This window comes from Pinus tabuliformis, chromosome 1_1, assembly GCF_031772625.1.
Source record: "Pinus tabuliformis cultivar Carrire ecotype Pingquan chromosome 1_1, CPIR1, whole genome shotgun sequence".
NCBI lineage: Eukaryota > Viridiplantae > Streptophyta > Pinopsida > Pinales > Pinaceae > Pinus > Pinus tabuliformis.
In genome coordinates, this window is record NC_142297.1 from 761160817 (window position 1) to 761174128 (window position 13312).

Below are 13312 nucleotides of genomic sequence, written 5' to 3' on the forward strand. Positions count from 1 at the left end.
AGAAGGACTTTTCTCAAAATTATTGACATGCTTTTGATTTCAGAAAATTACAAAAAAGTTTTGGAATTATAAAATTCATACATCTATTCTCATATATATATTCTCTCAGCCTTCCCTCCTATGTGCCTGGATAGAAGTATGATCTTTTTTGTAGTTTTATTTCATTTGCAGCTAGAGACCTGTTTGGAATGAAATAAATTATTTGGAAAGTCTACAGTATACCTGGGACAGTCCTTCCATGACAAAAATCTTAAAAATGGTTACCAGTGTCACAAAAGCAACATCATAAATCTCTTCCTCTCATTGCATGGGGAATTTTGTCGTAGAGGAAGTTGGCTACTTTTGAAGGAAAAGAGCCGTCCCTATCAAGGAAGCTAGTCATAGTTTGACAATTGCTTAAACTATTCAACCAACAACCTAAAAAAAATAAAAAAAATCCATCCTCCTTCCTAGGAAGTTACTATACAAGTTGATTGTCCTTAGGATTTCTTTTATGGTGCAGCTCAGGCTCTCCCTTTAAGGAAGGGGCTGGAGGAGTTATTTTTATCAAATCTAATATTCTTTTCACCATCTCAACCAGCATAGGACCAACTATGAATAATTTTGCAAAATTATTTGCTCTCAAATTAATTCTCCAATTAGGAAAACAACAGGGAAACATATGCATGTTTATGGGGACTCACAATCCATATTTTTATCAAATCTAATATTCGTTTCAACATCTCAGTGAGCATAGGACCAGCTACAAATAATTATGCAAAATCATTTTCTCTCAAATTAATTCTCCAATTGGAAAACCAATAGGGAAACATATGCATGTTTATGGGGACTCACAATCCATACTCAAACAGATGTTGAGAACAACACGGATAATTTCTACCAACACAGGGACACTGAAGCAGACTTCCTCTCCAAATTTGGCCAACGTATGGCCCGAGAAACATGCAAAATCACAAAAAGAGGACAGTTGCACGAACATTTTCTGAACCCTTGGACATAAATGATACATCTAAAAATACAAACAATTTTGATAATTTTTTGATGATGGAAAGAGTACTCATTGAGGAAAATTGCAAACTTTAGAGACAACTTTTTGGATGGAACTCATGACTGCAATTATAGATGAAACATTGAATGGAATATATTTTAATCTATATATTAAGGATAAAAGATTCGAGGCTTGCAAAAGAGACTCGGTTTTTCTTTTTGGATGGGACTCTCATTACACAGGCTATAAGACATTGGAATGCTGATAGTTATCTGTTGTTGTAATTTTGTTTATATTCATAAATAGAATTACAATTTTTTTTAGTAACCAATATGATTAGTAACTATATACTAACTATCTGAATAATCATTTATTATTCAAATAGTTACAATTATGAGAAAACTAATACATGCTTTATTAATTAGGTTGGATATCTTTTCTATTTGCTCAAGGAAAACCACCGTTGTGGGCCTCCACTGCCACTAATCGATCACATTATAACTAATCAAGTTGCATCGCCATTTTCGTAGGAATTGTCCATTGCAAAAGGTATCTGCAAAGCCACCATTGTATATGCAATTAGATGCCATATAAAAAAGAAAAAACAAGAAGACAATAAAAAATATTTAGGCATATTCTATCCAATATGTACCAAGAAACATCCTAGGAATGAATGTCCATTACATGTTATTTGGTTATTCTCAATAATATACTAACTTACCTTTAACCCTTAATTATTTTACTGATATCAATCCAATGGTGGTTGGATAGTTTGGAAGAAAATGGGTGAAGCTCGTTGGTCGTGGTGGTTTCCAGTAGATAGGAGTCTATAGACTCGATTGTTAGTTCAAGACTATTGGGTCAAGGATCATTGATCATGGTGGCCTTCAAAGAATAATTATGAGTTATTGAAGGAAAAGCATATATTCTTCATAAATACCTGCTTTTGAAAAAGAAAAGCAGGTATTTATGGTGTTGAAATGAAGTTTTGATAGATGGTGGAGCTTCAATATCCACTGCGCGGACAGATCAGAAGAAAAATTATTATAATAAAACTATGACCTAACACCTTGATAATATTATGAACATGGAATATGCTAGAAAATAGTCAAGTAACCGTGTGATTATTTCCTAGCATATTCCATGTTCATAATATTATCAAGTTGTTATGTCATAGTTTTATTATAATAATTATTCTTTTAATATGTCTGTGCAGTGGGTGTTGAAGCTCCATCGTCCATGAAACTTCGCCTCACCTCTAGTTTGAAACATTCTGAAAAGTGATCCACAAAGAGCTGAGGATAGCAATCTTCAGAAATGGGGTTGTAGCTCCCAAATCTTGGGAAGATTACTAAATTGGTCACTTTTAGTTATCATTATGAATGGCGAAAACATCGTAGCATGTGCAAAACAGAGATGAATTTCTCTAAACTGATATTTTAAACTAAATTTATGCATGTCTACTAGTCTTTGCCAATTTTCCTTAACCAAAACACACATCCAATGATACCCACTAGGATATATTTTCCCAACATTCAACTTGGAATACGTATCCCTTACCTATGGTCTTATTTTTCCTCTATTAACTTTTATTACAAGAACTTAAAATTATAATTTATACTTATTATGAAGGATAATAGGCTACATAATATTAATATTATGGAGGATATTAGTTTATGTCTAATAGCACATATGATAGGATATCATATAATATACTAGTCAAATAGATCCTAACATATGAGATGTGATTTAATTAACTTAGTTATGCCATATTGGTTTTTTCTATGATAACTTTTACTCTTAGGTTATGTTTAAGAGTAAAAACATAGTTTGATGGTGCAGTGTCATGGTGCTCTAATATGAAGCAAAATAAAGAAATAACTAATATGGCATTACTAAGTTATAGCATATTAGTAAAAATAACTTAGTTAATTTTGTCGTTTATTATTAATACATATGATTTTATGCATTAAAATAGGGTGAGTTTCCTCTCTGGTGCTATGAGGTCATAATAAATTCTTGTGTCGAGAGTGGAAATAGACCCAGCAAAAATCCCCTATCTACACTTATTGTAAGTTATTGTCAGAAGCAAATAATAATATCAATACTAAAATGTTTAAACTAGAAAAAAAAATTGATATATGTAAAACAGTAAGGATATTTTCACTGCCCTAAAAAACTTAATTGATCACTTTTAATTATTATCTCTATAAATGGTGAAAACGTAGTAACATGTGCAAAACATAGATGAATTTAAAAATCATCTCTTCAATCATTAGTGTCATATCATTACCTTTCTATTACATTCCAATTAGTACCTCTAAAAATATTAGACAAAGTGAAGGAAAAAATAGAATGACTATTAATTAATCACCTAACTAATACTAACGTGAGCTTCTGGGATCATATGATTAATATGATCCCAAAAAAATAACAAAAGAACTAATGCTTCTTAATAGGTTAAGAAGAACAAAATGATTATTAATAAATATAATATGAGATTCCATCCAGTGATATTATTTTAACATGTTTCAGGTGATCGAGGTCCATTGTTGCCATTATTTTATTATTATTTGGTTAATTTATATTTTATTATTATTTGGTTAATTTATGGGTATATTTTAAATTAATTTTTAAAAGAAATTATTAATATTATATGGAAAAATAATTATTAATTTATTTTTATGTAAGAAGTTGGAAAAGGTGGGAGTTGTCCATCGACCACCTCATATGGTGTCATCTTGGTTGTTTAATGATAATTAAGATTATATCACTATTCTATTAAAGGTAACCACTGCACTTAATAGCGTGCAGGTCAACTAGTTATCAGGTTCTCGAAGGCGAACCTCTCCACTATTGAGGCAAGGCTCAGAGATGTAGTCCACATTGGATGAACTATGTTATCAAAAATTGTATGCATTTTCTTTATGGTCTCATTTATGTTGCTTCTTCGTTAAGTATTTACATATATGATTTTTACATGCTCTTTCATGTAATTCTATTATTACATGATAAATTAATAAAAAGATATCACCTTTTAATGATTATTATTGGCCTTATTGATGGATGATTGTATGTTAATTATATATTATGATTAATATATGACTTATGGACTAAAATATTAATTATCTTATCCAGTCTGTCATGTATGTGCAGTGCTTCAAGGGTTTTCCCGCAACCCCCTTTCGTATTTTGTCCATGAACTCTACTTTCTTTGCACATGTAGGCCAACAGGAGTTGCAACTGATTGGCAAGCGCTTGTTTTATAAGGCAGTACCCACCTTTCCAACTTTGGGACCTAAACATCAACACAGAGTGTTGGCAAGATGCTTATTTTTAGTAATACCATATCATCTGGCACGTATCTTATTTTTTTAATTATTATTTTGTTATTTTTTTAGCTCAGGTCTCAGATAATATCATATTAATTTCCTTGTTAGCCTTCACTTATATTATGTCTTATTACCATTTTATATTAATGGCAAATAGTAGAATGCACCATTTCCAACTGAAATCACTTAAAAAGAAGCAAGAATGAGGGTATGGCGGGTATTTTTATAAGTTGGGTGAAAGTCGTTTAAAAACTAAGAAATTGTCATTTTGTCAAATTTGAGGCGATGCCCCAAACCCCATGACACATGGAAAGAATATCACACATACCCAACATTTCTAAGAAAAATCAATTAGCTAATCTTATTTCTAACTATAATGAGATATTATAATTAAACATATAATATTAAACCATAATCATAATAACCACTAAATAGATTAGTATAGATGAATTAAATAACATCACTAATAAAGTAATAAGAATACAGATTTATTCATGAAAAAGAGAATAAAACTATTGATAAAGCATTGTACGCGTTATTAGTAACAAGGAGCCACTTCCGTGGCGGTAGTCCTTGCCGGGGTTTGCAGGCACATTGCAAGTTAGCTAACAGCAAATGGATTGCATCAAGCAGGAGCTGGACTGAATTGCAGAACTTGGAAAAGTTGGCCTAGCGAAAATTGTCCCAAGTCTGGAGAGGATGGGAGGTAGAGGTCAAGGAATAAATGGACTGTCATTCAATCCTTTTATTACTTCACTTTGCTTCCTAACGCTTGGGCATTCAATGCCCGTGATACCAAGCAAGATTGAAAGGGCTATATGTATGCTTTTTTCGCCTATGTTGGAGGTGGGGGGCTCCTGCCATTTTCAAACAACATAAACGAAACCATTATGAACTTAAAGAAGCTTTATTTGAATGAAGATGTTAAATAGAAATGCACATAATCATTTAGGAACAGGGTCTGGAGATACAAAGTGATCGAATTCAGCCCTTTCAATAATGCTCAACCACAAATAAACATTCTGTTCAATCTTGACTGAAAAATTAATTGCCTAGACTGAAAAATATCTTTAAATCTTAAAACCAATAATTCATATAAATCGATCTTTAAACCTTAAAACTAGTAATTCATATAAGTCGCTCAAGGCAGGCAGGTACTCTCAGTCGTAAATCATTTCACAGTGGATGCAAATATTACATAGTAACAAAATAGCTATGGGGCCAGTTTCTTGACTGGCCTACATGCTGCAGAGCAGCGACCATTTGCATCCATCTGTCCAGGTATGACAAGAACCATTATGAACTTAAAGAAGCTTTATTTGAATAAAGATGCTAAACAGAAATGCACAAAATCATTTAGGAACTGGGTTTGGAGATACAAAGTGATGAATTCAACCCTTTCAATAATGCTCAACCACAAATAAACATTCTCGATCTTTAAACCTTAAAACCAGTAATTCATATAAGTCACTCAAGGCAGGCAGGTACTCTCAACCGTAAATCAGTTCACAGTGGATGCAAATATTACATAGTAACAAAATAGCTATGGGGCTAGTTTCTTGACTAGACTATGTCAGAAGCACTTCTTGCTGCATCAGTTGCATCAGCAACAACAATTCCTATGTCTGCCTTCTTTAGCGCAGGCGCATCATTAACACTATCGCCAGTCATTCCACATATGTGCTTTCTAGCCTGCAATCGTTTAACAATCTCGTACTTATGCTCTGCAATGACCAGTCAAAATCAGGAAGGATATGGAATCAAACACTAATTAAGGAAATGAAAAAATAAAAGTATCTGAGATAAACATTTCCACCTGCAAAATAATAGTTATAATATAAACCATGAAGCATAAAGTTCCATAACCAAGAGAGAAGGGAGTTGGAAAAATAAAGAATTGAGTGGGACTCCCAAGAAAAAACACAGAAGTAAAAGATAATTGTTGCTTACCAGGGAAAACACCAGCAAAACCATCAGCCTTCTCTATCAGTTCATCAACTGGCAAAGTTGCAATTGGTTCATCTTTTTCCTGACCTAGTAAAGAGGATGATGGATACATGTTTGTACCCATGCCCAGTCGGCGACCTGTCTCCTTGGCAATAGCTAATTGATCTCCTGATGAACATTTGCAAGTAAATAGTTAAATGTCGGCTCGTTGCATTACAAAAACAGTAGTGAAACTGATGACACCATAACCTCACCATACCTGTGATCATTTTGACATTTACACCAAGATTAAGAGCCCTTCTAATTGTTTCAGCACTGTCATGGCGTGGGGGATCAAAAAGAGGCATCAATCCAATAAAATGCTAGGGCCCTCCTGGACTCTCCTTCCTGCCCTCTGGAACTTCCTGCAAACATTTTGAGATAGCTATAAAGATATACATAATCAACAAGAAGAACTTACTGGGAAGATTCAGCCCACGGATAAAGCAAAAGAAGCCATATTATTAACCTGATATGCAACTGCAAGAGAGCGAAGTCCTCGTTCAGCAAACTTGTCAATAACTGTATGAACTCGCCGCTCAATTTCTGGCTTATTATGTGCGAGGTTAAGAATCTAGCAGAAAGTATTTGGTCATTTCAGTTTTAATAGAATGTGTACAAATAAGTTTTGAAGCACTTTCTAAACAATACAGCCCATTACCAAGCCTAATGAAGAAGGTCAAACATCCAAAGAACAATACCTGCTCTGGAGCACCTTTACTAACTCGATGCATTTTCCCTTCATTGTCAATATAAGTGAGAGTTGTCCTCTTGTCAGTTGGATTAAAAGGAAGAAAATGGACCTCTTGAATGCCTGCCCGCGCCTTTTACATCCATGGATATTAAAACCCACAACAAAAGATACAAATCAGTAAAATAAGCATAGGCCTACTTATCAACTAAAATTTAATATGATGACATAAAAAAAATACTTGCCTCCTTAGGATCCGCAATCATCCCAACAATTGCCGCATCAATGGCATCTTGATTCTCTGTTCTGGATGCTCTTGCAGCCATCAGGATAATATAATAAAAAAAGGCAAATGTAAATGACATTTGCACGGAAGTTCTGACGTGTTGGCACCACTATTCACTATTTTCTATTTTCCATGTAATTTTTACAAGTTGTTCTGACCAGAAACCAGGTGGCATCCTCAAGAGCTCGCATTTGTAAGTGGTAATCGACTCTAATTCCCATGATTGAATCAAACTATCAAACCATTTGCATATTCCCAGACCTCGCATTTGTACGTGGCATTCGACTTTAATTCGCATGACAGAATCAACTGCGAAACCATTTGCATATTGATTTGGTTTTTTTCCTGATTGCTAGAGGTGCTCAGGTTGTATTTTAGCCATAGAGATTTCCTCTGACTGCATTTTGGCCATGCAAAATTAGGAGTATAAGCTTAACCACGAATGCTTGGGTGTTGGTAAAACAACTAGCAGATGAAATATGACAACCAATAGACCAGGAAGCAAACCACACCTAGCTAGAACCTGGCTTTCTCCATCGAACCCTTGATCCCGCTAGGCGGTGATGTGAAACTAGGTTTGTTGGTGGGTGAGCAAGTTTCGTGTTTCAGACGTGCACGAGGGGTCTCGTTTCAGAGTGAAGTGGAGAGTGGCGTGCTTTAGAGGCAAAGAGGTTCACTAGGAGATCCCAGCTATCTGAAGAAGAGAATAACTCGATTCTTTAACAGAGTCTGTCATGCGGAAAGAGTCAATTTTGCGGACAAAACCGACCTCCCTAGCAACCAAAGGTCGTCTAGTGACAAACAAAACAATCAAGCATTATCTTTCCCTAAATATGCATTTAAAATAAAAGCAACCAGGTGTTTAAGGTTTACCTTTAGTCCAACGCTTGTTTGTTGTAGTCCAGCCTCTCTGATCCATATGAGCTCCTTCTCCTTGAAGCCTGCATTCACTAACAAGCAAACGATTACATAGCACCTGAATAACTCATATAATAAAACATATTCATCATAAAGACCAAGGAGTTTATGAAACAAATTATATATAACAACTTGTTGAGAAAAATGAACTTTATTGTATTAATTGGAAACAAAAGAAACCATTACAACCAGTGCCTTGGTGTTGTGCAGGTCCCTCCTAGGGTCCAACAAGAGTTCTCCTTTACTTTGATCAGCTCACCCACTTCCAAATGAAGCTAGGAAAGGATTGGAATCTCTCCTCTCAAGCTCTATAAGGGAGTCCTAATTTTAGAAGAATCTACCCTTAGGAATGTTCAGCTTTCAACCTCCCCTCCCTCTGGCCCAATGTCTGTATTTATAGTGCTTTGGAGGAAGTTAATCAGGTCCACCATGAATGGGATAAGCCCCTCTTTCAATGGGATAGCTCCCCTCTTCATGGGATAAGTTCCTCTTTCATTGGGATGCATGAACCATCTGGAGGCGCTCAATACACATCAAACCATCTTCTAGAATGCTCTAGAATCGACCACAAGTAATGTTTTTGAAGTGAAACTTGTGCCTTTTGACCTTTACAGGAGTACGCACCCACCCCTCTACAGACAGAGCGTACAAGTACGCAGGTTTTATGAACTTGAGGTGCGTACACGCAGGTAAGGCTAAGAGAAACTGCGTAATCAGAGTTATATTGACTTTTAAGGACTTTCTCTCTTTGTTGGAGTTTGACATGAGGAGCAAAGGTATAAGACTTGCCAAGGAGGACAGTATGACTATTGATGGAGCCATACTGACTGCAAATAGTCATGGTGACAAATTTTAGTGTAACAGATTGCCCCCTAAAGTGTGAAGCCTGTAGTAGATTAGGGTTTCATATCATCTAGGAAGGGTGAAGTACTTTATCATTTCAAGGATTATCTTGTGGAGAGCCTAGTCGGAACCTGCAAATATTCAACACAAAATACATGTATGAGATCATATCATCGCTGAGGTAGGCATTCCCATACTCAGATCAGAAACTTTAACTAACAAACTAACTATTGCTCTGATACAGGAATGATTTCGCAGTACATTATAATCATAGACTCATGTAGACACAGTATGGACGCAGCCATCTGTTTATAATTAGTCTACTATATAATGAATACTAAACTCCTCGCAGCCTGGATGGCGGAAACTAGATCCAGGGTCTTCATTTCTACTTCCCGAAATAGTACGATTCTATCCATGCGAATAAATGAGTTGATGTCGAACATGGTAGAAACCACTTGATTACCAGTCAATGATGTAAACTGTTAACAAGTGTGAGAGAGACCACCAGTGATGTCAATGGTTCTCAAAGTACCCAGTACAATCCATGAGATGTGAATGAATGTGCTGATGTCGAACATGTCACGGAATCCTTCGATCGAAAGTCAATGATGTAAATTGTCGTCAAAGGTGAGAAATCTGCCATTGATGCATGCAGACTTCAAGGTGCTGACGACTTCTAGATCATCTTTCTAGATAATGTGCTGATGTCGATAGAAAGCGATCCATCGTAGGCAAGCCCACAACACGAAATCACAGATCAAGTTGAAGAAATGTAGCTGTAAGGACTGACTCATGGATGGTCAAGATGGATGACAGGTATTTTTTGGATGAATGTTTTATTTGCAGTGACCTCTTGAACACATAACGACACGACAGATGGCTTCGTGACAATTGACCGAAAGTTGATACCCGATTGAAGACTTTCAATGTGGTTTGATCAACTGTGAGGCAAAGGATTTCCCAACCCAGGTGAATGAAAAGTGTCGTGTTCAAGAGTGGTGATAAGGTTTCTCTGAGACAAAGGATAACAAATAGGCTCATTTTTCTCTCTTTTCCCCCACCATTTCTGGCAAGTACCTCTTTATTTTTTTTACAATCTTGAGGAGGATAACATTTGCTTGATTATAAGCTCATCCTTCAGATGAGTCCAACTTAGTTTAGATTCGAACCCTAAGAAGGAGTGGTCCGTTCCTGTTTGTAATCGAACAGGTCCTTTATTGTGAAATTTTAACGAGTCCAGTATAGGAGAAACTCGGCATTTTTCAATTTTAGAGAGTCTGAAAAACTTAAGAAGACTCCAGGGTTGACCTTTTTCGTAAGTTTGTGTCTCCCAAGCCCGCAAAAGTATAAAATAATACTTGAGAGAACCGCTTGATCTTTACAACCAAGGAGTACTTTCATGATTAGTGTCTTTGACCTGAAAAGTAAAAAGCGATCAAGGACATGTCGTTTTATTTTCAATATCGAATTTGAAACGACAAATATCCGGCAATCTTTTCATGTTTTTACGGTCAGAAAAGGGCTATAAGAGGACCGTCTTTTAATTCCGTTTTAACGAGTGTAAAAGAAACGCTCGGCAATCTTTTCATGTTTTAGGAGTCAGAAAAGGGCTTAAAGATGACTCTGATGTTTTTGTTTGTAAAAAATGACAATTTTCCCTGAAAATCCTTTATCCTGCACAAAAACCAACACATTACTCATACCTGTTGACGATATATAAAAATACTTTGAAAAATACCTTTTCATGGTGAAAAATAAACAAATTTACCATTTATTTACCCAAAAAACCTATAAAAAGGGCTTTTACCAATTCATTTTTACCATTTTACTGTTGAGGAGAGAAAAAGGGTTTTTGGCAAGAAACTTCCCGTGGACATTGCAGAGAATCCGACCGTCGAAACCGAACGCCGTCTCTTTCAGGTATTCTACAACATCCTCCTCTTCATTTTCATCCGTTTGGAATTCGTTTTTAGGCCCTAGTTTCATTTTTTGGAGGCTTTGGGGTTTCAAGATCCGCCTTTCGGGGTACGCAGGTGCTCCACTGGTGACCTGCGTACCCCAACATTTTCTCAGTTGGGAAAATGCCGAGCGTATGCACCTTGCCTTAAGGGAACCTGCGTACCCACGCTATGTTCCTAAAGGCGAGGTGCGTACCCCGCAAAACGAGTTTTCAAACACCAATTTCTTCAAAATGGACCAAATTGTTTTGATTTCATTGAATCTAACAGATGTTTTTTGGTGTGTAGATTTCCCACCATGCTTGATTGGCGCGAGAGGGAGCACGAAGATGTTGATTTGGCCGCCATTAATCATCAACCATCAATTGATGCTTTGAAGGCATGCGGCCTTTATAAATACTGGGCCATACCTGGCATGAGGGCCCAAGTGAGATTTCTAGAGTGGCTGGTAGAAAGGTGGAATGTTCAGGACCAATGTTTTTATATTGGAGGGCACCAACTCGAGATAGAGCCCTCAGATATTTACTTTCTCACTGGTTTGCCCAAGAGAGGCAAACACTTGACTCTGTTCGGGACTAGGCCGGGTGGCCAGTCCATTGCTAGTCTCCGACTAGAGTGGTGTAACACTCAGAACCAGGAGAAGGGGATAGAGATCAAAACTATATCCTGACCTGAACTTATGGTGATTGCCTTTACAGTTACCAGACTTTGCGAGGCTGCCACTTTGCACATTGCCACTGGGTCCCAGATGCGGATGGCGATTGATTGCTATCGAGGAACCATTTTTAACTCGTGTGATGTTGTGTTGGCCAATGTAAAAGGCCAACTGACTCGAGCCAAAAACGGACAGCTGAAGACTTTTGGTTATGGGCCTTTAGTTGTCAGTTTTGGCTTAGAGAGGGTTCCGATGCTGATCCCACAGCAGCTCACTGTTGGTGTTGGGCTTCCTCGAGAGCTCAAATTGATGTGATGGGTTGCGGTTATGGCCCGTCATCCTGATGAGGGAACGGAGGTTGTTTGATTTACTCCGGAGTACTTTCACTGGTTAGAGGACCAGGTATTTTCTATACAGGATTTTCCTTATGCCGGAGCTGATTTTCGTGGAGATCCGGACATGGTTCTTCCACCGGGAGAACAATGGGATGATACAAGTAACTTCATTTTCTACAAGTTTTTTCTTTTAAACTATGTATTTTTTTGTTTTTATATCGTCTCAAAACTGATAGTAACAATTTTCAAAATGCAGATGTAGGCCCACGTCGTCCAGCCAATCTCCAGCCTTTCGAGAGGAGACTACCAGTTGCAGCGGCACCGGCCCCACAGGACGAGGCCACAGAGACTTTAGCTGAGTTGGAGCATGACCTAGAGCGTCTTACAGCAGACATACCGGAGACTACCATAGATGATATTCCTATCAGGCTTCAGCGCTTTGTAGTCGGGGTCCCAGGACCTTTTAGGAGGTTCTTGTGTAGGGTGGCTCGTGCAGTGGTGTCATATAGAGATCATCACCAGTGATTGGATGGTCGTTTTTGTAGACACATGTGACATTTTGGTTTTTTGTACTTATCATTTTTGCCGATCATAAGGTGTTTTTCAACCTATGATCGAAGACGATGTATTTTTTGACACACTCCTATCTATATATATCATTATTACCGGCTTATCTTGTAAATCATGTTATGGAATGATTTTAAATTTACATGTATGTTTATTGCAAATGTCTATTCAACATTCGAGAAGCAATTGCATCTGCTAATGTATTTAAAGACCTTGGAATATGTTGATATTCAATGTAATCAAACTCACGTTCCAAGAGACGCACTCTCAAAAATAACCTTAATAACACTAGATTTCTAATGGCATACACTCTATTAAGCTGTAATACAACGAGTTCAGAATCTAACCTCACTATCAAACTCTGAATACCAAATGAAATAGATTCAGACAATAACTCAATCACTGCACTGTATTCTGCAATGTTGTTTGTTGTTTGACCGAGGCTCACCCCATGCATAGAAACTAACTCGTCAAAGGGCGAATAGATGACCCAAGCTGCAGAAGAGCTATTCTGTGTACTACGACAAGCACCATCAGCAAAACCAATGTATGTTTGGAGAGGCATCGACATCTGCATCATCAAGAGTAAAACCAAGATAAGCCAGAATAATGACGAAAACACACTTTCTAAGCTAAGCACACTGTCTAAACTAACAAACACACCAGCTAGAAAGAAAAACCTAACCTAACTAAAATCTCCATACCCATCTTTTAAGCATAATACCTCTTTAGGTAAAGTCCATTTTTGGG

The 13312-nt window shown here is 36.9% G+C and overlaps 1 pseudogene across 1 annotated transcript; it reads right to left on the minus strand.

Moving 5' to 3' along the window:
- Nucleotides 1–5883: 5883 nt before the first annotated feature.
- LOC149216246 (plasma membrane ATPase 2-like) lies at nt 5884–7323 on the minus strand (annotated as a pseudogene). Its single transcript, XR_016250082.1, has 6 exons — nt 7243–7323; nt 7008–7130; nt 6776–6880; nt 6527–6671; nt 6271–6435; nt 5884–6044 (listed from the first exon to the last, which is right to left on the minus strand). The product of XR_016250082.1 is annotated as a plasma membrane ATPase 2-like (transcript).
- Nucleotides 7324–13312: the final 5989 nt, after the last annotated feature.